Source organism: Thermobia domestica, chromosome 8, assembly GCF_964235325.1.
Source record: "Thermobia domestica chromosome 8, izTheDome1.hap1.1, whole genome shotgun sequence".
Lineage (NCBI taxonomy): Eukaryota > Metazoa > Arthropoda > Insecta > Zygentoma > Lepismatidae > Thermobia > Thermobia domestica.
Window position 1 is genome coordinate 46,587,376 of NC_137461.1, and position 14,739 is coordinate 46,602,114.

Sequence of the window (14,739 nt, forward strand, 5' to 3'; positions counted from 1 at the left end):
AGATCCGTCTTACTATTATCCTCCCATCTGCGCCTAGGTCTTCCTAATGGTCGTTTTCCGCGTTAGGACTTTAAAAGCGTTCCTACTTCCATTCTGGCTACATGACCTGCCCACCCGAGCTTCCTAGATTTGATGACCCTAACAATTTTCAGTAAACCGTATAAATTATGTAGTTCCTTGTTATGAAGTTTCCGCCATTCCCCATTCGCGTCCCTCTTGGGTCCGAATATTCGTCTCAGGATCTTGTTCTCATATACTTTCAATCTACATTCTACCCTCAGAGTAAGCGACCATGTTTCGCAACCATACAGAAAACCTCACCTATAGCTCTCGCCGGAAATTATTGCTGAACTTCCTATTCTTTCATGCTTATGTAGCATCAGGTTTCAATATCATGTTTAATACGTCCATCTCATCTCTGCGGGCTCAGCTACGGTTGTCCAATGAACGTTCTAGTGTTGTGTAAGTGCAGTACATCAGACAACACCATGCGTTTACATATTTTAAATATAACTCTATACATAGTATTAACTCAGTAGGATGGTAGACTACAAGTAAAAATGAAATGAAATCTTTTAATTTTACATCCCACGATTATGCCGGCTAAGCTAAAGGAGACGGTAATTATAAAATAATAAATGAAATGGTGGAATGAAGAAAGTGGTAGGAAACAGTAGAACTCCGGGAAAATCCACGCACACAGTGTTTGTTCACCACAAAGTTCACTTAGCTTGAAAGGGGCTCGAACCAGGGACCCCACGCACCAGAGGTGAACGTTCTACTGACTCACCGAACGTGTTTCAGTAACTTACTTGAACTACATATTACTAATTCTACTTGCTTTACTCGTTTTAACTTGCTTTTTCAATCACCTAGAACGACAGGGATACGAACACAGAAACATCGAGGACAGTTAAAATCACAAACTCCCACCGGGAACGAACCCGGGACCCCGTGCTCCAAAGACGTACGTGCTAGCCACTAGACCAGTGGGGAGGGCATCACTGGGCCATCGCGGCTCCGGTAGACTACAAGTTATAGCTGTCTGATTTGTAAGGAACCTACCTACGAAAGTGTCAGTTACGTAGAATCAACTAAATGAGCTCCCACCGGGAATCGAACACATCTGCCGCGCCAGAGGCAAGTACGCCAAACACAGCCACAAGAGAGTTCGGTTTAATGTTTACGTAATTATTTAACAGACTTGAAAAAATGAGTGTTTGACCTGTATGTGTACATGTATGTTTGTAGATATGTTCGAGATTTTATCGAGTATCTTGTGATGCGATTTTCATCAATCAGATAACCTAATTCGAAGGAAGATAATAAATTATTGATTCTTAAAAGAAATATAATTTCTGCAACGCGATGAAAAATATCCTAAAATATGCGCCAACCAGATATTCAACAAAAGTAGAGTGGGTTGCATATAACCAAGGGGTTGAGCATCTTTGTGACCAGCTTTCTCCAAATGGTGGTGGATGTTTAGGTCATTGGCGATCCTGCACCAGTGACCTGTTAGCTTTCCCCTGGATGAAAAATTTAACGGAATTGGTAAAGATCATTTGATTATCGTTTGATCGGCACGCGTAGTGACATTATATGCATTTTGTAAGAAGTTTTAACAAGTTAAGCCAACGTTTCCGAACCTTTTTCAACTTGCGGCAAACTACGGGTGTTACTTGGATTCTCGCGGCACACTTATAGATATTATTATTTGTAAATATAAAACACAGTAGTATTTTTTCTGTGATTATTGATCTCCTTCTCACAGAGAAGAAAGCTCTATCACTGGTTTTCCCCGTGGTAAATCATTATGCTTATTTTTCATTCTAATTTAAAAATAGAAAACAATTACAATGAAATATTGGACTCAGGTTTTTAAAAATACGCTTTCTTTTTAAAAACTGTATCCACCCTTTTACTAAGAAGGAAGATCACTAAATAACGAACGAACAAAAAAATCTTTTACTTTTAAAACACAAATGTAGGTAATTTGCCCAAAGGATTGGATTATATTTTAAATTTTCAAATTACAAAATAGTTTGCAACAATAAAGAAGCAATAATGGTCATAACAATGATAACAAATATTTTCTTTAACATTAGAAATGTACAGAACAGTAACCCGGTATGAAATTTAAAATTGTAGATTCATAGTATGTGAAATACAAATATACATTTTCCCCTACATTTTGCAATTTGATTGCTATAAAATTAATAATTTTGTTTCGATTCCTCACGGCACAGCAGTGTGCCGCGGCACACCGGTTGGGAAACGCTGAGTTAACCTGTTCACCTCCATGGAAGCAAAATTGATCGAAATTGACCCAGATGTTAGATGGTAGTTTCATCGTCTTCAATCGGCAACAATCAGAGTTTGACCACTACATGCAATGATGTAATACGCATAATTTTCAGAGGGGTTATGAAGTTAACCTGTTAGTCCTCATATAAGCAAAATTGATCGGAATTGGATCCGATGATTTGATCGTCATTTGGTGGCGATTGATCCCAACAGTCATCATTTGATCAGCGAACGTAGTGATGTAATACGCATATTTTGTCGGAGGAGTTAAACAAGTTAAACTGTTCGCCTCTATGGAAGGAAGTTGGATCGGAATCGGACAAGATTGTTTGATTGTCATTTGATCCCGTTTGGCAGCGACTAAAATCAGTCAAGAATGAGTGGGAAATTTAGCCCTATATATGAAGGGCTTGACAGTTATTCCCAACACTTGATTTAAAATCAATCAGGAATTCGAACGTAAATTTAAATTCTTCCCCCTTCTGTTTAAAAATATGCTATACTACGGTACAAATTTCATTTTTAAAAATATTCAATTTTTACACAATATAGTGTATAAAATGCCTACAAACAGGGGTGTAGCCAAATTTGAAACACTTTTAGTGTTACATCATTCATCGCATAAAAGCTATAAATTGATAAAGTTCTGGTACGAACATAATGAGCATATATCAACATTTAAAGATATGCAACTCATTACACAATATTCTCGAATTATGTATATTATCACTACGTGTAGTAATCAAAGACTAATTGTTAGAAATAAAACGCGATCAAATGATCTAGCCCAATTCCGATTAATATTATTTCTATGAAGGCAATACACCATAAAAGGGTTAATAGATTAACTTGTTAGCCCTCGTACAAAATTGTGCCTATTAAGTCACTACTCGTGGCATTGAAAAATAATTCTTAGTGATCAAACGATCTGGACCAATTTCAATCAATTTTGCTGTCAAAGGTAGCTAGCCGGTTAAGTTTTTAGTCCTATAGAAAATTATGCGTAATAAGTCACTATGCATGGCGATCAAAGTGATTAAACGATCTGTCAATTCCAATGAATTTTGCTTCCATAGGGTCAATAGGTTAAGTTGTTGGCCCTCTGCTATACCATGCGTATTACGTCACTACGTGTGGTGATCAAACGATTGAATGATTTGACCGAATTCCAATCAGTTTTTCATGGGGAAATAAGTTAACTTGTTAGTTTCTACTAAAGTAGGCATATTACGTCACTACGTCTGGCGATCAAACTATTATTATTGACGACCTAACTACGATCAACCGACCTGCCCCAAGTCTGATCAATTTTGCTCCCATGTAGCCCAACGGGTAAGCTTATTAGATCTCTATAGAATTATGTGTAATACGTCACTAAATGTGTCGATCAAACGTGATTGTTGTAGATCAGACGCAACAAGACGATTATGGAACGATCTGGTCCAGTTCCGATTAGTTTTCCTTCAATTATGGGGGTCTAATAGGTAACTTGTTAACTTTCTTACCAAGTTCATATAGGTTTGCCTCAGACCACAAATGTTGAGTGTGAGTGTTCATCACTCCATCATGGGAAAACATAGCTTTAATACATGAAGCGGGATATATTAGCATGGTTCGCGTACCCACTGGACAAACTCCTGCCTACGTGGATGGCGTGTAATGCATGCAACCTTTGGACATGGAAAGAGTACATCTGATTTACGTGGAGCATGTTCCAAACCTGCCGATGATGGGTGTTAATTTCAGAAGCTACTACCCGTCTGCTGATGGACGGTTTTCTCTTATCTCAAGCAAGAATTTCTTCCTCAAAAGCCACAGTCCATACGGTTCTGTTTCGTCCAATATTGAGCCTGTGTGCTTCCAGCAATCCTGTTTCTTGTAATCTTCGATCTACACTGGAAAACGTTGCGTGGTGTGGAATTCTAAGATTAGGAAACTGTTGTCTGTACAACTTGTGCCAAACGGCCATTACCGTCCGCTTTCCCGTATGCCAGATCAATGTCTGCCAATTCCTCACGTGTGTACTCCTCCATTAGCTCTGTAATCACAGTCGTTGGCCGTATGGTGATGAAATAAAGCGAAATTAAAGTGGGAAATGGTAGATGTTTCCTCGCCATTGTGTTCACTGTCCAGAATCGAAGATAGCGAGATTGCAACTTAGTGCAACTATTCTGTCAGAGAATGATATTTATGCGTACGATTAGCAAATGTGCAAAACCTACATCGTGACGGAGAAGATACCACACCCTGAGCCGTAGTTATAGGGGGGTGGGAGCTGGTAGTAAGAGGGTACCGATCAAGCAATAAGAAAAAAGAAGGGTTGAAAATAAGTAAACGATGTGGTGCCCCGTAAAAGTATTGACGCCCTATTAAATCAATATTGTTGTCGGTTTGCAAAGAAATAGATTTTTTTTTTTTGCTCGCTACGCTCGCAATCCAAACGTTTCAGAAAACTTACCAGAAGTTTTTACTTATTACTTACAGAAACTTATTATATAATGATTTGTTAATAACGATGTGATATACAAGGTGCCGAGTATTGATTTACATTGTACGTAGGAGCGTTTTCAAAGTCTGAAATATGTGTTCGGCATTTTGATGATGATAAGTGTGGTTAGTTAATCACGCTATTCTTATCAAGGATCTTATAAAATAGAGGATCTGCCCTTACAACAAAATCTTGAAGCCATACGTCACAGTTTCGACACCCCTACTCTGCCCACTCCGCCCAATAGGATCGCAATGTTTTGAGCCAACAATCATGGCGGAAACGAAAGTAGCCAATCAGACGATGGTGGAAACGAGAGTAGCCAATCAGACGTGCCGATGCTTGGTTGTTTTTTGGCTTCATCGATTTAATAGGATGAAGATACATATGGGCAGATCCTCTATTTATAACATCCTTGATTCTTATAATATTAATCACGACGGTGGGAATTAAAATATCAAAAATGAGAGAAATGAAGACGCATGCAAGGTGCTATTTGAGCGGGAATATTAAAAGTGAAGGTAGACAAGGGAAATAATAACATTTTCGAATTTGAAGCAGTTGTAGAATAGGGGCTTAACAGGTCAGAACTTAACTCAACGAATTTCATCTTTTTCAAAGACTGATCACTACCAGTGATTTTTTTTTTTTTTTTTTAATATTCCGTTGACGTATGAAATGCTTCTAATCTGAAGGAATTTATTGGGATCATTTCTCCATCAAATACTTGTATTGCCAGGATCTTTTGTGCATACATACTTTAGTGCCAGGATCTTTTGTGTATATAGTTGTGTGATAATTTTATCTATCTACATACATACTAAAGATATATATACTGCAATGAGTACTTTCAGGCTCTTTGCTATTTTATTCTTTTATTATACACAAATCTGCTAACTTGTATGTTACGAGTGAGTTAAAGATTACATTCAGCTCCATGTGGACACAGCTGAATTTGCTTTGACGGAGCTTGCTTAAGTTTTGGTTAGCCAATAGTAAACGAAACCACGTTTTAAACCCTTTGGACAGTTTAGTTTGTCAAAGTTCTACCGACAGTTCTGAACGGTACGATTCGGTTCGGTTCAGTTTGTGAACGGTTCGGTTTGGGATCAGTTCGGTTCGGTTCAGGGTTAACCGTTCCAAACCGGTTTAAGTGGCAAACCGAAACCGCGGTTTACGTTTTCAGGAACCGTCCACCCCTACTTACGGGAAGAACACATAAGGAGGTATGAATAGACCCGTACAGTGATGCAAGTAGTTACCCCTACCCAGATGTAAAAGTGTGGAGGAAAGCGGGTGGATTCCTCGTACATTCACTTCCAAAACTATCTATGGCGTCCGTCCGCTTCCTAAAAAAATTACAATAGGCAAAGCTAGGCACGGGGGACGGCGTGATGTCTTGTGTCCTCCTACCTTTTAAGATCCACTTTTACCCCTGCCCCTACCCTAATATAAACTAACCTAATATTAACAGGAATTAGCGAAATTGTAACTATTTTTTTTCGTAAAAAAAGCTAGTTTCCTTCAACTATACATTGGCCATTAGCCCTTCGAGACAGGAGTTAAATATTAATAAGGCACTGCGAGAGGCGGTAATTTTAAATAACCAAAACAGCAATTTTGCTTACTGTCACAAAATTTAACACATCTTAAGAACCATTTGCTCAATTACAATGATATTTTCAGGACTTGTAAACAGGGACGTCTTTTATGGGGAAGGGAGGGGAAATTGCCCTCTCTGAGTTTGAGAGTTATTTAGATTTTATGAATAGAGTAGTAGTAAGTCAGTGAAAAACGCGAAATTTTAATTATATCAAGGGGTCTTGCCCCCCAAGCCAAATCTGAAATGACGCTACTCGCTACTGCTTGTAAACGAAATTTCACAGTACACAAAATTATATAAATGATGAGATTTATACTTTAATAATAATAACTAGGAATGCAATGGATATACTCGATTGCAATGAAATGAGCTGAGCGAGCTTAAGCAACGTAATCAGTTTATTGTGACTTTTTAAAACAATCAGTATTTTTCATAACAATCGCACAATTCTTCGTCTTGACCTTTTGTTCCGGCTAAAAAAAAGTTTAAAAAATCGTTAATTTGTTTTTAAATTGTGATTAAAATTGTAAATTTTTACGCTAAAAAAATAAAAGGGCTTCGCCGGAATTTTTGAAAATCACGCGCAGATTTTAATTGTTGACAAAAAAAATCACGTGAAAACTTTTTCCCCATGTTAAGTCTATGGAAGCGTTTTTCGGTGATTATTCCTCGATGGTACATCGGATTTTTTATTTCGACCTATGTTCTCACTCAGCACGACATACTCTATCAGCGTGCTAAGTGTGGTTGAGATCGGCCAAACGGTCTAGGAGTTCGCGGACAACCAAACGGCTAACCCGAGTATAAGAGCTTCGCTCGCTCAGCTCAATAATAATAATAATAATAATAACTTACATGTTGCGTCTACAAAGTATTCCTTCTGTCTTGTGTTCTTGTTCGTTTGGAAGTCTAACTTTGTATGGTACGGCTTGGGAAACCAACAGATGGCAACGCATTGATGTCTACTCTTCAATGCTATGCGTTTTCGTTCATGTAGGAAAGCAACAGAATATGCATAATTTATTTGGTATTACACAGGACGTATACGTGTACATCGCACCGCTTCTAGAATCACTATAAGGGGCCGTACACGTGTACGTCGAACCGACTTGAAGAGTTAATCCAGTCAACGCGCGGTTACACAAAAACACGCTTAGATCTAAATATGGTTATGGTTTTTAATCTGATAATAAATAACAGAGCACGTTCGTGTTCGATATCATCAGTAGTCACTTTGAAATAACGAAAATAAGAAATCAGTTCTAATTGTTGCAGTGGAACCGTCATAATGTACGTAATTACTGCAGAAATATTGAAATAGTAATGCTCAAATTTAAATACGGTGCTTGCCCTATTTTCAAATAAAGATCTACATTGACACAGTATTGTATCTAAGTTGCAATTAAAATTGTCAATATGGTTTTAATTTGGCAAATTGCCTTACACCAGCGTTTCCCAACCTTTTTCAACTTGCGGCACACTACGGGGTTACTTGGATTCTCGCGGCACACTTATAGATATTATTTGTAAATATAAGACATAGTGCTATTTTTTCTGTGATTATTGATCTGCTTCTCACAAGAAGAAAGCTGGAATACTGGTTTTTCCCCGTGGTAAATCATTATGCTTATTTTTCATTCTAATTTAAAAATGGAAAATAATTGCAATGAAATATTGGACTCAAGTTTTAAAAAATACGCTTTCTTTTTAAAAACTGTATCCAACCTTTTACTAAGAAGGAAGATCACTAAATAACGAACGAACAAACAAATCTCATTTACTTTTAAAACATAAATATAGGTACTTTGTCGAAAGGATTGAATGATATTTTTAAATTTTCAAGTTACGAGATAGTCTGCAACAATAAAAAAGCAATAATGGTCATAACAATGACAACAAATACTTTTTTCAACATTCGAAATGTACAGAACGGTACACTGTATGAAACTTAAAATTATAGATTCATAGTAATGTGAATTACAAATATATATATTTTCCCTACGTTTTTTTACAATTTGATTCCTCTAAAATTAATAATTTTGTTTCGATTCCTCGCGGCACACCAGCGGTCCATTCACGGCACACTGGTGTGCCGCGGCACACCGGTTGGGAAACGCTGCCTTACACGCTAGTGACATTTATTGGAAAAAATGAAATCTTTAAGTTTTACGCCCCATGGTTATCCCGGCTAAAGGAGACGGTGATTATGAGAAATGAATGAATTGGTGGAATGAAGAAAGTGGGAGGAAACGGGAGAACCCTTAGAACCAGTGTTTGTTCACCACAAAGTTCACTTGGCGTGGGCTGGGATCGAACCCAAGACCCCAAGCACCAGAAGTGAACACACTACCCTGAGCCACCGCGGCTCCCCTGACATTTATTAGTTAGACAGGCAAGCAATAGCGAAGGTAGCGATATCTACTAGCGTGACTTTATTATTAAGAATTAGCGTGAAGCACTGAGACGTTTGTGTTTTATAACAGGGTAGTTCAGCCGCTTTTCCGTTACGATGTAGCAGACAATGTCTTTTCCATGTTTTTTTACTTTCCGTATCCGTGGGTTTTCTTCGAGTACTCCCGTTTCCTTTCAATTCTTTCATCATCAGTCACTTGCCTTAATCATAATCTCTCTTAGCCTAAGGGCCATAAACATGGGACGTTAAACTGAGAGAAAGATTTTTGCTTTCGAGTGGCGATAGGAGAGAAGAAGGTAAGATGATCGTGAAAAAATAATCGAATTCGAGATTACAATGGCTTTAGTTACATGATTCATTACCTACGTACCAAAAGTGATTTTTGAATAGCGGTGTTCGCCTAGGTCTTCCTAATGGTCGTTTTCCGCGTTAAGACTTTAAAAGCGTTCCTACTTCCATTCTGGCTACATGACCTGCCCACCCGAGCTTCCTAGATTTGATGACCCTAACAATTTTCGGTAAACCGTATAAATTATGTAGTTCCTTGTTATGAAGTTTCCGCCATTCCCCATTCGCGTCCCTCTTGGGTCCGAATATTCGTCTCAGGATCTTGTTCTCATATACTTTCAATCTACATTCTACCCTCAGAGTAAGCGACCATGTTTCGCAACCATACAGAAAACCTCACCTATAGCTCTCGCCGGAAATTATTGCTGAACTTCCTATTCTTTCATGCTTATGTAGCATCAGGTTTCAATATCATGTTTAATACGTCCATCTCATCTCTGCGGGCTCAGCTACGGTTGTCCAATGAACGTTCTAGTGTTGTGTAAGTGCAGTACATCAGACAACACCATGCGTTTACATATTTTAAATATAACTCTATACATAGTATTAACTCAGTAGGATGGTAGACTACAAGTAAAAATGAAATGAAATCTTTTAATTTTACATCCCACGATTATGCCGGCTAAGCTAAAGGAGACGGTAATTATAAAATAATAAATGAAATGGTGGAATGAAGAAAGTGGTAGGAAACAGTAGAACTCCGGGAAAATCCACGCACACAGTGTTTGTTCACCACAAAGTTCACTTAGCTTGAAAGGGGCTCGAACCAGGGACCCCACGCACCAGAGGTGAACGTTCTACTGACTCACCGAACGTGTTTCAGTAACTTACTTGAACTACATATTACTAATTCTACTTGCTTTACTCGTTTTAACTTGCTTTTTCAATCACCTAGAACGACAGGGATACGAACACAGAAACATCGAGGACAGTTAAAATCACAAACTCCCACCGGGAACGAACCCGGGACCCCGTGCTCCAAAGACGTACGTGCTAGCCACTAGACCAGTGGGGAGGGCATCACTGGGCCATCGCGGCTCCGGTAGACTACAAGTTATAGCTGTCTGATTTGTAAGGAACCTACCTACGAAAGTGTCAGTTACGTAGAATCAACTAAATGAGCTCCCACCGGGAATCGAACACATCTGCCGCGCCAGAGGCAAGTACGCCAAACACAGCCACAAGAGAGTTCGGTTTAATGTTTACGTAATTATTTAACAGACTTGAAAAAATGAGTGTTTGACCTGTATGTGTACATGTATGTTTGTAGATATGTTCGAGATTTTATCGAGTATCTTGTGATGCGATTTTCATCAATCAGATAACCTAATTCGAAGGAAGATAATAAATTATTGATTCTTAAAAGAAATATAATAATTTCTGCAACGCGATGAAAAATATCCTAAAATATGCGCCAACCAGATATTCAACAAAAGTAGAGTGGGTTGCATATAACCAAGGGGTTGAGCATCTTTGTGACCAGCTTTCTCCAAATGGTGGTGGATGTTTAGGTCATTGGCGATCCTGCACCAGTGACCTGTTAGCTTTCCCCTGGATGAAAAATTTAACGGAATTGGTAAAGATCATTTGATTATCGTTTGATCGGCACGCGTAGTGACATTATATGCATTTTGTAAGAAGTTTTAACAAGTTAAGCCAACGTTTCCGAACCTTTTTCAACTTGCGGCAAACTACGGGTGTTACTTGGATTCTCGCGGCACACTTATAGATATTATTATTTGTAAATATAAAACACAGTAGTATTTTTTCTGTGATTATTGATCTCCTTCTCACAGAGAAGAAAGCTCTATCACTGGTTTTCCCCGTGGTAAATCATTATGCTTATTTTTCATTCTAATTTAAAAATAGAAAACAATTACAATGAAATATTGGACTCAGGTTTTTAAAAATACGCTTTCTTTTTAAAAACTGTATCCACCCTTTTACTAAGAAGGAAGATCACTAAATAACGAACGAACAAAAAAATCTTTTACTTTTAAAACACAAATGTAGGTAATTTGCCCAAAGGATTGGATTATATTTTAAATTTTCAAATTACAAAATAGTTTGCAACAATAAAGAAGCAATAATGGTCATAACAATGATAACAAATATTTTCTTTAACATTAGAAATGTACAGAACAGTAACCCGGTATGAAATTTAAAATTGTAGATTCATAGTATGTGAAATACAAATATACATTTTCCCCTACATTTTGCAATTTGATTGCTATAAAATTAATAATTTTGTTTCGATTCCTCACGGCACACCTGCGGCCCATTCACGGCACAGCAGTGTGCCGCGGCACACCGGTTGGGAAACGCTGAGTTAACCTGTTCACCTCCATGGAAGCAAAATTGATCGAAATTGACCCAGATGTTAGATGGTAGTTTCATCGTCTTCAATCGGCAACAATCAGAGTTTGACCACTACATGCAATGATGTAATACGCATAATTTTCAGAGGGGTTATGAAGTTAACCTGTTAGTCCTCATATAAGCAAAATTGATCGGAATTGGATCCGATGATTTGATCGTCATTTGGTGGCGATTGATCCCAACAGTCATCATTTGATCAGCGAACGTAGTGATGTAATACGCATATTTTGTCGGAGGAGTTAAACAAGTTAAACTGTTCGCCTCTATGGAAGGAAGTTGGATCGGAATCGGACAAGATTGTTTGATTGTCATTTGATCCCGTTTGGCAGCGACTAAAATCAGTCAAGAATGAGTGGGAAATTTAGCCCTATATATGAAGGGCTTGACAGTTATTCCCAACACTTGATTTAAAATCAATCAGGAATTCGAACGTAAATTTAAATTCTTCCCCCTTCTGTTTAAAAATATGCTATACTACGGTACAAATTTCATTTTTAAAAATATTCAATTTTTACACAATATAGTGTATAAAATGCCTACAAACAGGGGTGTAGCCAAATTTGAAACACTTTTAGTGTTACATCATTCATCGCATAAAAGCTATAAATTGATAAAGTTCTGGTACGAACATAATGAGCATATATCAACATTTAAAGATATGCAACTCATTACACAATATTCTCGAATTATGTATATTATCACTACGTGTAGTAATCAAAGACTAATTGTTAGAAATAAAACGCGATCAAATGATCTAGCCCAATTCCGATTAATATTATTTCTATGAAGGCAATACACCATAAAAGGGTTAATAGATTAACTTGTTAGCCCTCGTACAAAATTGTGCCTATTAAGTCACTACTCGTGGCATTGAAAAATAATTCTTAGTGATCAAACGATCTGGACCAATTTCAATCAATTTTGCTGTCAAAGGTAGCTAGCCGGTTAAGTTTTTAGTCCTATAGAAAATTATGCGTAATAAGTCACTATGCATGGCGATCAAAGTGATTAAACGATCTGTCAATTCCAATGAATTTTGCTTCCATAGGGTCAATAGGTTAAGTTGTTGGCCCTCTGCTATACCATGCGTATTACGTCACTACGTGTGGTGATCAAACGATTGAATGATTTGACCGAATTCCAATCAGTTTTTCATGGGGAAATAAGTTAACTTGTTAGTTTCTACTAAAGTAGGCATATTACGTCACTACGTCTGGCGATCAAACTATTATTATTGACGACCTAACTACGATCAACCGACCTGCCCCAAGTCTGATCAATTTTGCTCCCATGTAGCCCAACGGGTAAGCTTATTAGATCTCTATAGAATTATGTGTAATACGTCACTAAATGTGTCGATCAAACGTGATTGTTGTAGATCAGACGCAACAAGACGATTATGGAACGATCTGGTCCAGTTCCGATTAGTTTTCCTTCAATTATGGGGGTCTAATAGGTAACTTGTTAACTTTCTTACCAAGTTCATATAGGTTTGCCTCAGACCACAAATGTTGAGTGTGAGTGTTCATCACTCCATCATGGGAAAACATAGCTTTAATACATGAAGCGGGATATATTAGCATGGTTCGCGTACCCACTGGACAAACTCCTGCCTACGTGGATGGCGTGTAATGCATGCAACCTTTGGACATGGAAAGAGTACATCTGATTTACGTGGAGCATGTTCCAAACCTGCCGATGATGGGTGTTAATTTCAGAAGCTACTACCCGTCTGCTGATGGACGGTTTTCTCTTATCTCAAGCAAGAATTTCTTCCTCAAAAGCCACAGTCCATACGGTTCTGTTTCGTCCAATATTGAGCCTGTGTGCTTCCAGCAATCCTGTTTCTTGTAATCTTCGATCTACACTGGAAAACGTTGCGTGGTGTGGAATTCTAAGATTAGGAAACTGTTGTCTGTACAACTTGTGCCAAACGGCCATTACCGTCCGCTTTCCCGTATGCCAGATCAATGTCTGCCAATTCCTCACGTGTGTACTCCTCCATTAGCTCTGTAATCACAGTCGTTGGCCGTATGGTGATGAAATAAAGCGAAATTAAAGTGGGAAATGGTAGATGTTTCCTCGCCATTGTGTTCACTGTCCAGAATCGAAGATAGCGAGATTGCAACTTAGTGCAACTATTCTGTCAGAGAATGATATTTATGCGTACGATTAGCAAATGTGCAAAACCTACATCGTGACGGAGAAGATACCACACCCTGAGCCGTAGTTATAGGGGGGTGGGAGCTGGTAGTAAGAGGGTACCGATCAAGCAATAAGAAAAAAGAAGGGTTGAAAATAAGTAAACGATGTGGTGCCCCGTAAAAGTATTGACGCCCTATTAAATCAATATTGTTGTCGGTTTGCAAAGAAATAGATTTTTTTTTTTTGCTCGCTACGCTCGCAATCCAAACGTTTCAGAAAACTTACCAGAAGTTTTTACTTATTACTTACAGAAACTTATTATATAATGATTTGTTAATAACGATGTGATATACAAGGTGCCGAGTATTGATTTACATTGTACGTAGGAGCGTTTTCAAAGTCTGAAATATGTGTTCGGCATTTTGATGATGATAAGTGTGGTTAGTTAATCACGCTATTCTTATCAAGGATCTTATAAAATAGAGGATCTGCCCTTACAACAAAATCTTGAAGCCATACGTCACAGTTTCGACACCCCTACTCTGCCCACTCCGCCCAATAGGATCGCAATGTTTTGAGCCAACAATCATGGCGGAAACGAAAGTAGCCAATCAGACGATGGTGGAAACGAGAGTAGCCAATCAGACGTGCCGATGCTTGGTTGTTTTTTGGCTTCATCGATTTAATAGGATGAAGATACATATGGGCAGATCCTCTATTTATAACATCCTTGATTCTTATAATATTAATCACGACGGTGGGAATTAAAATATCAAAAATGAGAGAAATGAAGACGCATGCAAGGTGCTATTTGAGCGGGAATATTAAAAGTGAAGGTAGACAAGGGAAATAATAACATTTTCGAATTTGAAGCAGTTGTAGAATAGGGGCTTAACAGGTCAGAACTTAACTCAACGAATTTCATCTTTTTCAAAGACTGATCACTACCAGTGATTTTTTTTTTTTTTTTTTTTAATATTCCGTTGACGTATGAAATGCTTCTAATCTGAAGGAATTTATTGGGATCATTTCTCCATCAAATACTTGTATTGCCAG